This window comes from Arvicanthis niloticus, chromosome X (genome assembly GCF_011762505.2).
Source record: "Arvicanthis niloticus isolate mArvNil1 chromosome X, mArvNil1.pat.X, whole genome shotgun sequence".
NCBI lineage: Eukaryota > Metazoa > Chordata > Mammalia > Rodentia > Muridae > Arvicanthis > Arvicanthis niloticus.
This window is the reverse complement of record NC_047679.1, coordinates 126,239,150-126,253,744: the sequence shown is the minus strand read 5'-3', so window position 1 is coordinate 126,253,744 and position 14,595 is coordinate 126,239,150. Positions and strand designations below refer to the sequence as shown.

Sequence of the window (14,595 nt, the reverse complement as noted above, 5' to 3'; positions counted from 1 at the left end):
GAAAGATTGGCTAGTAAACTGGTTTTTTTTTTTTTTTGGGGGGGGGGGTGAGTCCAAAATGGCTTGAACTGTAGTAAGACTCCAGGCTCAGACTCAGTACTCTAAGGTGGATACTTCACAATGAACAAAAATGAACCCTGCTAAAAGGAATCCAGACTTGACAGACACTGAGAAACCCCCAGAGAATTGACCTGTCACATCAGTTTTGTCATGAGGTTGCCTGAAGCCCCTGTCACATGAACCTTTCCTGGGCCTCAGCAAACAACTCAACTACTATGTAAATGTTAGGTCTGTTCTAAAAGGCTCTGATTCTACTCTGGCAAAGATCTGGTTTAGAAACCAACTACAACCCGCTTGTCTCATATCTCAAACGTGTCCATCAAATCTGTAATATATTTTTCACAAAAGATTCACTTTATTTTTGCTTAGGCAAATACTAAAATTTAGTTTTCACTTCCTGAGCACAAAAGACAGTTAAGGGAGGCAACCCGGCCAAGAGCGCTTCTCACACTTCCGACTGGGTATCAGGGAACTAGCCGTTCCTTCTCAGATCTTCTCTCAACTGTTGCAAAAGCAGATACCCGGCCCCGCCGCCCCCGCCGCCCCTGTGTATGACACAGAAAAACTGGCCAAGAGCGACAAAGAAGGGTTCCTGGCCAGCGCCAGGGTGCCACCACTTGGCGAGGCCACGGGGGATGCAGGGGGTGTCCGCCCCATGAGCAGAGCCAGGGCAAGGAGCAGTCGCCTTAGGGCGGCTGTCCTGCGCACTCGACAACCTTAGACAGGGAAGCAAAGTGCAGGCAATGCATTCGACGACCCTCAGCCCTCCCTATTCCTGTCCCAACTATCACCGGCCGCCACCTGAGGACACAGGACAAGAAGAACAGTGGAAGCCCGAGGGAGGCACCTGCCTGCCGCTCCAGGGCCTCAACCCTGCCTCACAGGGACAGCCGAGGCGCTCCAGCGAACCCCACCCCCACCCCCGCGGGGGCAGCCAGGCCCCTCGCAACCAGCCGGCTCAGGGACTCCCTACTTCTTCCTCCAGACCTTTCCATCCTGGGTCCCCACAATGCCCGGCTCCTAGCCAGGCCAGCCGAGAAAGGGAACCCACCTCAGGTTCGGGGAGCCACCGCTGTTGCCAGGCTGCTCAGCTCCGGCGCGCCGCTCCGCCCCCGCCACGCTCGCCCCGCCTCCTCCACGCTTGCCCCGCCTCTGAGCCCTCCAGGACTCCAGGCCACAGTTGCCTTCCCTCCTCCCAGTACTGATTGGCAGGGCCTGGACACGTGATGTGGGGTGGGCGCAAAGTGCCGGGTGACCTAAGTAGCCTCTTGTAGCTCTTCACCCGTAAGGATGCTGGGAAACCCTGTTTGCCGGGTCCGGAGCGTAGAGGCATCTGGGAATTGTAGTTGGCAACATAGTGCTGGAAATGGGTAGGGCAGAGTTGCGAGGGACCATCCCTGTAAGAAAGTTGGTGTCTGTGTTAGGGAGAAGGCTCTGCGAAGTTATGTCCCAGTACTTTCTTACTGGCTCAATATGTCTATCCCAAAAAAGTGAGAAATCTAGAGGGAAAACTATTCTAGATTATATTGTAACAGAAGTCATGAAGTTGAACTATTATTATTCGGTGGGTGAAGTTGAAAAATATCACTTATTCTGGTACAATATCTGCAACTCATAAGACCACAGTATAGCTGTGGTGTATCTCACACTGTGCTAGGACCTTCACAAGAGCACTACTAAACCAGTAAAAAGAAACAGGTCAAAATTTCTTCTGCTTTTTGAGATTTGGGTCAGATGACCATTGAAACAGTAAATGGAAAGTGAAAGCAAGTACAAATTTAAGAAGACAGTTCAGCGCTTGATCAAATAAACACACTGACTCCTAGAAGAACTTGCATAATAATGTCTCTTAGTTTTGTATCCGACATTATACATAAGAAGTTTGGGTAAACAGGAATTAGTTCACCATGATCATTTTTCTTCTTCTATTGATTGGTTCTAAATGCATCTAAAAGCAACTCTTTTGCCTAATATCATTCAAATATGCACACATATTCAAATATCATTATAAAATATCCCACCCATCTTTAGCTACACCTTCTATAGTTTCAGTTATTTACTGTTGAACTGTGGTCCAAAAGTATTAAATGGAAAATTCCAGAAACAAACAATTTATAAGATTTAACTTTCAAACTATTTTAAAGTGATGAAATATCTTGACTCCCAGCTCCATCCTAGCTGAGACGTGGATCATCTCTTTTCCAGAACATTTTTGTTGTCTATATACTTCCTACCTGGTAGTCACTGAGGCCAAAGTTGTCAGATTGATTGTAGTGGGACTTCAGGATTTACGCTCCAGTAACTTTCCATTTAGTAATGGCCTAAAAAGCCCAAGAATAACACAATTTTATTGCTAGCTGTTGTTATTACTTTCTTACTGTACTTAGTTCATGAGTCGTACTGTTTCATTTTCCATCTATCTAGATTAATGCATACTTGGTACCATTTATGGTTTCAAGCATCTAGTGTGGGATCCTGGGATATATATTTCTCAGTGATTATGAGGAGGTTTGTGTGTGTGTGTGTGTGTGTGAGAGAGAGAGAGAGAGAGAGAGAGAGAGAGAGGAGGGAGAGAGAGAGAGAAAGAGAGAGAGAGACACTTCTGAAATAACAAGACCTCTGTGAATCCAATTCGTTCTTTAGCTACTTCTCCCAGTCTGCTTCTCTCTCTGCCCTCCAAGTTGACAGAGGTCCTTCTATTCTTTGGATATTCCAGTGTTTTTCTACTAGCCCTTTCCACTTATTCTTCTCTTCTAGACTGGTCAAACTTCTGGACAGAGAGCAGAATAGCGCTTGTTTCCAAGTCAGGCAAACTTAGAAGCTTCCCCCAACCCACAGAGTCCTTTTCATTGTACTGATGTCATAATCTGCTTGAATGTCTACTCTGCCAGCTCCCCTCCCCAGACTGTGAAGTTCTTTGAATTACATTCATATTTGTGCTGTATTTCAAAGCATTCTCATTAAATTTGCATGCTGGAGAGGCTCCCTGGTGCCTACAGAATAACTGGATTCTCAATGTCTGTCAATCTTGGGGGCAGAGGGGTAGAGGAAAATAAAGATGTGAGGAGGGAAAGCATCAGCTTGCATGGAGACTTGTATACATTAAGCATACTTTAAGTGTCCCACAATGAGGCTAGAGCCTTCTGCTCAAGCTAGAAGTCAGGGGTGGAAAGGCTACAGGTAGTAGCCTGATGTATTCTAAGGAGGTCCTCATTAGAGATTTTTTTCAGAGTCCATCTGGCTCAAACCCTAGCCTAGCTTCATCTGTGGAAGAGGCAGTAGAGAAGACTTGGCCCTAGGCTAGGAAATGACACAGTGGCCCCTGCCATGCCTGCCTCATAGTTTAATGGAGATCCTAGAAACACACAAATTTGACAACAATTTCAAAGTTGTTAATGTGTGTTACAGAGGCGTTACCACTGAACCCTTAGTGAGGCGACTGTATTAGTCACCAAGTACTACCTTCCTCCAGGATAGGACCTGTGTGTGTGAGTGTGTGTAAACGAGTGTGTGTGTTTAAACCATTCTTCAAGTTTCCCTGAACTTTACATAGATATTTATCCAGAGGCAGGAGCTTTATGGGAAGATGGCTGATCTGTCAGTTTCAGTCACAGAGGTAACGACTGTGGCATGAGGCTACTTCTTCAACAACCTTTTAGAGGTGCACACCTGATACCTAGTGTACTTCTATTTGTGTCCCCCACACACACCAACCTGACTCCTTAAAATCCTTGCTTTTGCCGAGACTTGTAATAAGTGGCACACACCTGCCTTCTGGATATTACTATGTTCACTGAAGTTTGGGAAATGGAGTAGGCAGAGCCAGGAGGGGCCTGTAAGAGAATCTGGGATTCCATCTCACATTTCACAGTTTCTGCCCTTCATGGGCCAGGATGGGGAAAGGTGGAGTACAGGAAGAGACATCCTTGTGAAGGAAGAACAAGGCTGAAGAAAGACTGAGTAAAAATGTCCCTGTGAGGCGCAGGACTCTAGAAGGATGCAGTTGTAATGAAAAAGTGATTTGGATCTGAATTGTTTTATAGGCAAGTTGATGGCTATGGGAAAGCCAGTCTACCTCTCAAAAACACCAACTTGCTTCCTCTGGAAAAAAAAAAAAGGCCTAGAATACATTTGAGGATTGTTGCACCCTTGCATATCCAGGCTAAATATAAATATTTCAAGAAGGTGGTGTTTCCAAGCTACCAGGATGGTCATGAAAAGAGTGATATGAGAGAGAGAGCTTGGCATCAAGGACTCAGGGTTCAAATCCTAGTTTATCTGTGCAAATACTGCTCCATAAACGTTCATTTTTGATCTATGAAGTGAGAGTATTCCTCTGCTGGGGTTAAAGGCATGTGCTACATAAAAAGTGTGAAGTCAGACTTGGATCTATGAGATCTTGTCTCTATAATGAAACCCATTTTTTATACTAACTAAAAACATTAACAAAAATATAAATGCTGAAATTCTCATTATTAATGAATGGCTAAATCAATAATGATATATGCATATACTGGTATATTACTCTGCAATAGAAAGGAAAAAGTTATACTATGTGCTACAAGATGAATAAATCATGAAATACCATGTTAAGTGAAATAAACTATATACAACTTACTAAATATTATGCTATTCCATTGGTATTATAGTGTGTTTTTATGGTACATACTCAAATTCAGAGTCTTAGCATGCTAGGCAAGTGCTCAACACTCCTAACCCCTTAAACTTCAGCCTGGAAAAGACAAAACTATGGTGATAGAAGTCAGATTTATAGTTGACTTGCATCACACCAAAGGAATGGGAGAGGACTGAGTCCAAAGGTAGCAATAGAAAAGTTTAAGGAATAATCAAAATGTACTATGTCTTGATTATGATGGTAATTATGAAACTATGAACAGCTGCCCAAACTCCAACTATGAGTATGGCCTATATGAGTAAATTTCAGTGTATAAAATTTAGCCTAACATGTTATGGCGATAAGAAAGCCTGGACGAACAAAGGATAAAGAAACTTGCTCTCCACACTTAGCAAGGATATGCTGTACCATGAACACAGTGGAGAGGTGCTGGTATGTCTCACATGGAGATGAGCACACTGCTGCTGCTTGATGCTCCTCTCTCACTCCAGATTTTCTCACAGAACTCAGAGTTGAAGATGGGGCCTCCTAATGGAGACCTGATTAGCCACTAAGTTCTATTTTCCCAGGTGCTAAATGAAGGTTTAAAGCAAGTGATGGAGTGTGAAAATATTCCCACAGAGACAAATCTAAGTTCTTTGCTCCCAGGGATCTATGGTCATCGGGTTATGACATCACACTGTTTCCCAGGAAACATCACTAGGTAGGGTGTTCACAGTGCAGGGTGGGGTGGAGGGTGCAGTGGGAGACATGACTCTGAGGTCCAGTTCAGAAAGCAGCATGTTAAATAAATTACCCTGAAGTTCAGACACAAATCAAAGTCAAAGTCCCAAGCGTTTCTTACTCTCTGTGCCTGTTGTGTTTCTCTTTTTGTCCTCAGTGCTGTTGGTCAAATACAACAGCATAGACCTCCAGCCCCAGCATTTTGCTTTGTGAGACAGCACCTTGATATGTGCTTGACCCTGGCTTTGAACTTGAAATCTTTCTGTCTCAGACTCCCAAAGTGCAAGGGTTACAAGCATGCACCACCTCAAGCAGCTGATTTTTTTTTTAAATTAGTACCAGTTTCTTGCATTAATTTTTGAGAAAGTAAGCCCTGTGAGGAAAAACAGTTGTCGAATGTGTTTTACTCAAACAGATTATTAAAAGAGCTTTCTCTTTTTCTCTTACCAGTTCATGGTGACATAAGTATTCCACCACTCACACATAATAACAACTGGAAAAATAAAACATACAAAACCTGTCAGTGAGCAGTCACTGAATCTGAATGAAATTAGGTTAAAGTTAATAAAGCAACAAAATGTATACAGAAAACATTATACTGTAACTACACTATGCTATTATAGACAGAAAAATTTAAAGGCACAAATGTGTGAAAAATGCCACAGGTTCATGGATCAGAAGGTTCCATTCTGTTAATATGTCTGTATTACTTGAAGTGATCTATAAGTTCCTTGTAATCCCTATCAAAATTCAAAGGATGTTTTGCAGAAATAGAAAATCCCACCACAGAATTCATATAGTCATCAATAGATTAAAAAATCCAAAACAATAGTCTTGATTTCAAAACATATTGCATAGCTACAGTAGTTGAAACAAAATAAGGCTGACAAAATAGCTCCCTGGTGCTTACCACAAAGCCTGACAGACTAAGTTTGATTCCCAGAACCCACATAGTGGAAGGAGAGAACCAACTCCAGAAATTTCTCTTGCGTCCACACGAGTGCTATGGCATATGCATATGAGTGCATGCACATACATATAAATACTTATGATAACAGTTAAATTAAAAAACAGAACTAGCAAGTGCTAATGAAAATGAGAAGAAATTAGAACTTGCCTGTCCCACTGATGGGAATGCAAAGGGACACTGCTGCTATAGATAGCACTGTGGAGGTGTGTTGTACAGCAGTGTGAAGGAGAAGCAAGAGACAGTGTGCTTAACACTAGTAAATAGACCCCTTAAAATGGTTACAATGGCCTATTTTATATTAGGTATGTTTTTTTTTACCACAATTAGAACAACAGGAGTAAGAATTCCCAAGTAGATGGACCAGGGAGAACAGAAATCAGACTCAATGACAATGTTCTCTGTGCTTTTGTCTCTAATATGAACCTACTTATCAAGGCTCAGTGTAGGACAGAGGTTTCATGTCTCTTAAGAAACAAAGTCTTGAGACTGGGCTTGTAGCTCTTTTGATAGAGTGCTTGCCTAGCATTCACTAAGCCTAGATTTGATCCCCAACACCACATAAATCAGGTATGGTTGTGCACACTTGTAATCTAAGAACTTGGAAGGTCAAAATATTAAGATCATAAAATCAAAATCATTCTTGGCTACATAGCAAGTTTGAGATCAGCTTGGGGCATGTTAGACATTGCTTCAAAATAAACAGGACTCATAAAATGGCTGAGTGGCTAAAGGTGCTAGCTGTGAAGCCTGACCACCAGAACACAGAGTAGAAAGAGAAATGACTCCCATAAGTTGTTCTCTGATTTCTACATGAATTCCTGCTATGTCCCCACCTCTCTCCCTATAAATAATATTGAACTGAGTTAAAAAAATAAAGCAATTCTTGCATAGGAAACCAGGATTAAGTGGAGCATTAGAGATGCAAAGATGAGTGTTGTGATCATATACACCTGGAATCCTAGAACTTGGCAGGCTGAGACGAGAGGATGGCACATTTGAAAGCTGGCTTCATATCAAGATCCTGTCTCACTAAATAATCCACAACAAAAAGAGTACATCCTTTCCAGAAGAAATGCTTCCCCTCTGCTTCCTGCCAGAAGTTCATGAGAACTGCAGCAGGAGATCCTTCCCTTCCCCGGGCCATGTCTCCCTTCAAGTCAACAAGCCCTTGTGTAGCAGTGCAGCAAGAAGAAAGAGGATTGCTCTAGAAATCACTTCCTGGGGACTCCACCTTTAGTTAAGTATCTGGGGTAGAGTCCATTGAAAGAGCATTGCAGACAGTGCATGAAGATAATGCTTTCTCACCTCCACCCCTCAGGGAATCACTTCAAATAGACCATTGACCAACAAAGAGCACATGCATCCACACAAAGAAGCTTCCAAATCTTATAGAGTCTCCATGTGAGACAACCTAGGGAGCTATTTCTGAACAGCATAGAACCTTAGCCCCTTTCCCTGTTTCTGTTTGCCCTAGTTATTGTTCAGATTTTTTAGTTTTCTTTGAGATAGCATCTCATGTGTTTGGCTGTAAACTTGCGATATAGCTAACACTAACCTTAAACTCCTAATCTTTCTGCCTCTGCCCCTCAAGTACTAGGAACAAACCTGGCTCTGATTTTTGTGTGTACACGTGGGCATGCCTTTGTGTGGTGTGTTTATGTGAGTGGAGGAGGATGGGTATACATGTGTGTACATGGGCCTGTGGAATTTGGAGGGCAACCTTAGGTGTCATTCTTCAGGAGCATCTACCTTGTTTTTTCTTTAATGAGTTTTCTTCCAGTTTTGTACAACATCTTTTCACCTCATTTATCCATCCTCCTCCAATACTTTCCAGATACAACCCTGTTCCATATCCACCAGTGTTGTGTCTTTGTTTTAAGTCATTCAAGACCAGTTTGTGCTGCCCAAATATTCTTGAGTGTGTAGTCTTCCTCTGGTGAGTGGTCAACTTACCAAGTGTTACACTTTTAGAGAAAAAGCCCCCCCAGCAGCTAACAATTGCCAATACCTCCACATCTAGAGGTGTGATTGGGTGCTCAATTTCCCTCTTCATGCTAGAATTTGATCTAGCTTGGGCTTTCACAGGTTTTATGCCAACCATTGTGCACTCATCATACGTGGACCTGTTTTGCTGGGTTCAGAAGCTAATGTTTTCTTGCAGTCATCCAGTGCCCCAGATCTTATATTCTTTCCAACCTTTCTTTCTCAATGATTCTTGAGTTTGGGGACACAGGGTAGGGGAGGATATATGTGGTATAAAGGTTCCCTTTATGGATGACCATTCTGCATTTTTTTTTTGAGACAAGGCCTCTCATTGATCTGAAGGTCACAAGATAAATCTAGTCTGGCTGCCAAGTGAGCCCTAGGGAGTTACATATCCCTGCCTTTTCAGAATAGGAATTACAAAGGATGGTAAATGTTCATTACAAATCTGACTGGTTTTGTTTTTGTCTTTTTAATGAGTTCTAGACATTAAATTCTGCTCCTTGTGAAAATTCAGAAGTTTCAAGTTAGTGTCTCTAGCACTTTACCAACTAAGCCATATCCTTAGCTCCATATTATTAGATTATAGCAAGTGGAATGGATGAGAAATTGTGCTTTTTTTGACTTGCGTGTCCCAGAAGCTAATGAAATTGAACAAATTTTTATTTGCTTCCTAGATATTTGTATCATATATTTAGAGAAAAGCCTAATAAAATAAAATAATTGCTCATTTTATTAAACTGGTTAATTTTTCTTTCAATTACTGAGTTGTAGGAAATATATATATATATATGTATATATATATATATATATATATATATATATATATATTGAATACAAGTACATTATTAAATATATTATTTGTAAAATCTCCAACTCCATTTTGTGGTTGTATTTTCACTTTCTGTATGGTTTCTGTTGAATCACAAGAACTTCCTCATTTTACCGAAGTTCAATTTATCTATTTTCTTATTTTTATCTCTGTGTTTTAATGCCATATTTAAAAAGCTGTTGTCAAATCCAGGGTCATAAATATTTATTTTCTCCTGGGAATTAATTATATATTCTTAGATCTTACATATATATATATATATATATATATATATATATAATATTCTTATATGAAGGAGTGAGGGAGGTAGGGAGTCTAACTTCATATTGTACATATGGATGTTTGATATGCTAAGATCATTTGTTGAAAAACTGTTTTTGTGCTAAATCATAATTCTCTTTTGTCAAAAACTGAATGATGATTGGTTTTTTGATTCTCCATCCTGTTCCATTGGTCTATATGACTATCCTAATGCCATTATCACACGTACTTCCTCTCTAGGCTTCTGAGAGTATGTCAGGGCCTTCTCATACATATATCCAGTGTTTTCTATCTCTCCTTCCCCAATAGAGAAGCAACCTAGTACATTGTGCATGCTAGCATGGTGCTTTGCTTTCTACTCTTTCATTTTGAGATAGTCTCAGTAACTTGTCCATGCTGTTTTTGAACCTCGTATATAGGCCAGGCAAGCCTTGAACTGTGTTCTTGCCTCAGCTTCCTACGTAGCTGAAATTATGGCCCATGATGAGCTACTTTTGTTCCTCTTTATCTGTTCTGTGCTATGTTGTGGCCTGAGCTGCCCCACGTTTGGGGGCCAAAATGTCTCGGACCGTTCTGTCAGTGTTGGAACCCTCACTGCCAAAAGCCTTGGGGGCTAAATTATTAGAGCCCGCACTGTCCCCAAGCTGCTTCAGTCCGCAGGTCAGGGTTCAGCAAGAGAGAGTGAGGATGGACTCGAAAAATGAAGACCAGACAGAGTATGATTCAATCCCGTTTATTCTTCAGTCTCTCTTCCTCTCTCCAAGTTCCTAGTCTTGAGTTCCTAGTCCCTAGTTCCTAGTCCCTGGTGCCTCCAAGTTCCAAGCTTCTTTCTCCAATTGCTAAGTGCCTAATGTCTCTTCCTCCAAGTGCCAAGTGCCTAATACCTAATACCTAATAACTAACTCCGAGTTGTACTGTAAGTTGTACTCTCTAACCTAATTCCTAGTTCCAAGTTGTACTCTACTCTTCTGTCTGCCTCTTGCCTTTTATATGTGTCACTTCTAAGCCACACTCTTAAGCCATGCCCTTAAGTCACGCCCTTAGGTCTTATCTCTAAATCTGAGCTCTAAGTCACGACCTTAGACCTTAAGTCTCGGCTCTAAATCACAGCTTTAAGTCTCACACATCCAAGGGAAGATCCTGGGTATCTAAAACAAGATGTTATCAGAGTGTGCTCAGCTGTTGTAGGCTATTGTAATCAAATCTCTTGGCAGGGTATATGGCTCAAGATGGCTGCAAGGATGATAGCCGCCTTCTGTCGTCGGTTCCCCACAGTGCTAGGTCCTTAGAAGGCAGATAAATAAGTTGGCTGTTGCAGTTTAAATGAGAGTCTCTAACATGAGCTCTGCAGTTTGTGATGATGTTTGGGAGTGCTTATGTGTGGCCTTGCTGGAGGAAATATGTTAAGGCAGTAAGGTTTCAAAACCCATGCCCCATTCTCAGCTCCCTCTCTCTGCTTCCTGCTTGTGTTTCAAGATATGAGCCCTCAGCCTCTTTTACTAGCTTACCATTGATTCCCCACTCTCATCCTTCTGGAATTAGAAGCCAAATAAATTCTTCATTCTATAAATGACCTTGGCATGATGTTTTATCACAGTGTAGAAAAGAAACAAATACAATGGTCATCCTTCTTTCATAATGAGGAAAAGCAAGCTCAGAAAGACTGAGAATCTTATGATAATTGTGTTGTGATAAGTGGGACTGAGACTAAAGCCATGTCTTTTCAACTATAGACTCAAGCGCTCTCCTAAACAGAACAGCTGTCCCTTTAAAAGAGACAGTGATTATGAATGAGTCCTTGAGCTGAATCTGCAGTGAAGCAAGCAAAAGAAAAAAAAAAAAAACCAAACCTGCCAAGTATGGCTTTGTGTATATACTTAATAGAATATTGTTCAGCCATAAAACCAAATGTAATCCTGTCATTGTGGAAATATGGACAGAACTGGAGGTCATCATGTCAATGAAATAAGCTACCCACAAACCCTGTATGATCTCACTCATCCATAACATCTAAAAGAACAACAACAACAAAAACAGGCGAGCTCAGAGAAGGAGGCAATAGAATTTGCGGGGTCTAAACAGTGGTTAAGAAACTAGCACAATAATATCTGCAAAAATGTTTGAAGTGAAGACAATTTTTTGACCCTTTTAGATAAAAGCAGCTGACAGCCTTCCATGGCCTAACTAGTGCACAAAGGTTTGTGACAGTCAATATAACTGATATAAATATAATCCACTCACAAACCACTGGGGGCTAAATCTGCCCGAGGAGTTATTTGTCATACATTTCTCTATCAACTCTTGCCTGAAGTCATGTGGAACAGAGGTAGAAATGGCCATTTCAACATATCCTCCACATGCTACAGCTATTGTTGGACAGCACACTATTGTAATGACATGATTTTTCCATCTAGGTAACAAAAGACACCTTGACAGTTGTTAATCACCCAACTTTATTTGTTGTGCATGAAGACCCTACTAGTACCTCTTTGGGGATGAAAATAAATGTAATATTATTTTCACTTTTAGTATTGTTCAGCCAGTGAATTGCATTTTGTTATTGTCACTGTTTGTTTGAGACAGAATCTTGCCCAGGCTGGCTTCAGACTTTTGATCCTCTTGCTTCATTCTCCAGTACTGAGGTTATGACTATGTGCCACCATACTCAACTTTTACATTCTTCAATTAAGCTAAATTAAAAATCATTAGTCATGGGTTACCCTTGAGGTTCTGGACACAGTATGGAATGCTACAGGGATACAGAAAAAGTTAAGACGAAGAAAAGACAAGCAAGGCAGAGCTAATTTGCAAGGTCAAGTGCTTAAACAATTTACATTAAGTTTCTTCACATTTATTTTCATCGAGTGAGTAGACACCCACCCTAACCTGTATCACCTACAGTAAGAGACAAGTAATGAGTAAACACAATGGATACAGAGTTGGCCAAGGATCTCAGTACAGCCCAGACTTAAGCCATATAAAAAGGAGGAGAACCCAGATGGTGATGACAAGCAATCAAACCTCCAAGCTATGGAAGAAGTGAAGGGACATTCCACAAAGCAGGCATAGTTGAGGCAATGTGACAAGTGTTCTAGGCTAGCAAAATATATGTTGCTATAAAAACTCATGAAGTCCCTAGTTAGGTAGGGAAGATTTCATAGTAACAGTGATCCCTGGGATGGGCTTTTACTAACAAGAAGGACATCAGTGAAGAGAGAAGGAGAGGGGTTGTTATAAACTGGAGCCAGTACAGAATAAAGCTATGTTGACTACAGAATATGTCCATATCAGTACATCTTTACCAGAGTGAAGCTGATGTTGTGCCTTATCACATAAACACGAGCTCCCCTATAAAATCTTGGAACGTGTGCAAGGAAGTATGTGGGAGGCAGAACAGTGAGCAAGTTGTGTTGGGAGTGGGAGGAATAGTGCAGGGGAGTAGAAGGTAAATGTATGAATTTCCTAAGATGGCCATAACAAAGCACCCAATGGTGAGTGGCTTATGGTGTGGACATAAATCCTTTTCCAATTCTAGAGGCTTTTGGAAGTGAGGGTATTAGTAGTGCCATTGTCTTTTTAAAGCTCACTCTTGTAGTTGATGTGAGTTTTTTGTTATGATGGGCTAGACCCCTACCTTCATACAGTTTGGGGAGCCGACAGAAGGTGGCTATCATCCTTGCAGCCATCTTGAGCCATATACCCTGAAAAGAGACTTGATTACAACAGCCTACAACAGCTGAGCACACTCTGATAACATCTTGCTTTAGATATCCAGGATCTTCCCTTGGGTGTGTGTGACTTAAAGGTGTGTGACTTAGAGATCAGATTTAGAGACAAGGCCCAAGGGCATGACTTAAAGGCGTGACTTAGAGGCGTGGCTTAGAAGTGAGACATATAAAAGGCAAGAGGCAGACAAGAGAGTTCAGAACAATTTGGAGTAGCAACAGATTATTAGGCATTCGGAAGAGTACAACTTGGAGAAAGAACTTAGAGAGTACAACTTAGAGAACAATTTGGAGGAACAGAGAATCAGACACTTTAGAGAGTACAACTTAGAGAACAATTTGGAGGAACAGAGAATCAGACACTTAGAGTACAACTTAGAGAACAATTTGGAGGAACAGAGAATCAGACACTTAGAGTACAACTTGGAGTAGAAATTAGGCACTTGAGACTTGGCACTTGGAGGAAGAGCTTGGAATTAGACATTAGGCACTTAGCAACTTGGAAGAGGTAACTTGGAACTTGGAGGCACTAGGGACTAGGAACTAGAGACTAGGAACTAGGGACTTGGAGAGAAGAAGAGAGACTGAAGGATAAACGGGATTGAATCACACTCTGTGTGGTCTCCATTCTTCGAGTCCTTCCTCACTGTCTCTCTTGCTGAACCCTGACCCTCGGACCAGAGCTGCTCGGGGCAGTGCGGGCTAACAAGTTAGTCCCCAAGGCTTTTGGCAGTGCGAGTTCAAACACTGACAAAGCAGTCTGAGACATTTTGGCCCCCAAACGTGGGGTAGTGCAGTTCTCAACATTTCTGGCCCCCAAGTGTGGCGCAGCTCAGGCCACAACAATACAGTAATGTCTTGTGTGAGTGTGTGACTCTGGGTTTAAATTTTTCTTTTTATGAAAGCACCTATCGTATTGGATTGTGATCTTATATTCACTTGAACATTGAAAAATAACATATTTCAGAAAAGGTCAAATTCACAGGTACTGACGTTAAGATTTTGTATATTTTGGTGGAATGCAATTCAACCCTTAACAGTGATGTAGAGGACAGTTACAGCTGAGAAATAGTGATACCCTTTAGGTTGTTGGGGAGCTGCTACCAACTGGTAAGCTGAAGTACATACAGAGAGACTTGCTTTGTTTCTTTTTTTTTTTTCTTTTTTTTTTTTTTTTTTTTTTGAGACAGGGTCTCTCTGTGTAGTCCTGGCTGTCCTGGAACTCACTCTGTAGACCAGGCTGGCCTCGAACTCAGAAATCCGCCTGTCTCTGCCTCCCAACTGCTGGGATTAAAGGCGTGCGCCACCACCGCCCAGCTGAGAGACTTGCTTTGAAATTGCAACCCTGACAGCCCAGACCTTCCATAGGGTACAGTGAGACACAAATGATGCTTGTTTTTAATCC

The 14,595-nt window shown here is 41.6% G+C and overlaps 1 protein-coding gene across 2 annotated transcripts in view; it reads right to left on the bottom strand.

Moving 5' to 3' along the window:
• Mtm1 (myotubularin 1) overlaps window positions 1–1,214 on the bottom strand; it is a 117,185-nt gene extending 115,971 nt beyond the window's left edge. The window contains exon 1 of one of the 2 annotated variants that reach the window (XM_034485685.2): window positions 1,112–1,214. The gene's annotated coding sequence lies outside the window, so the exon portion shown is untranslated. The other variant, XM_076918868.1, reaches the window with a different exon arrangement.
• Between the last annotated feature and the right edge of the window lie 13,381 nt (window positions 1,215–14,595).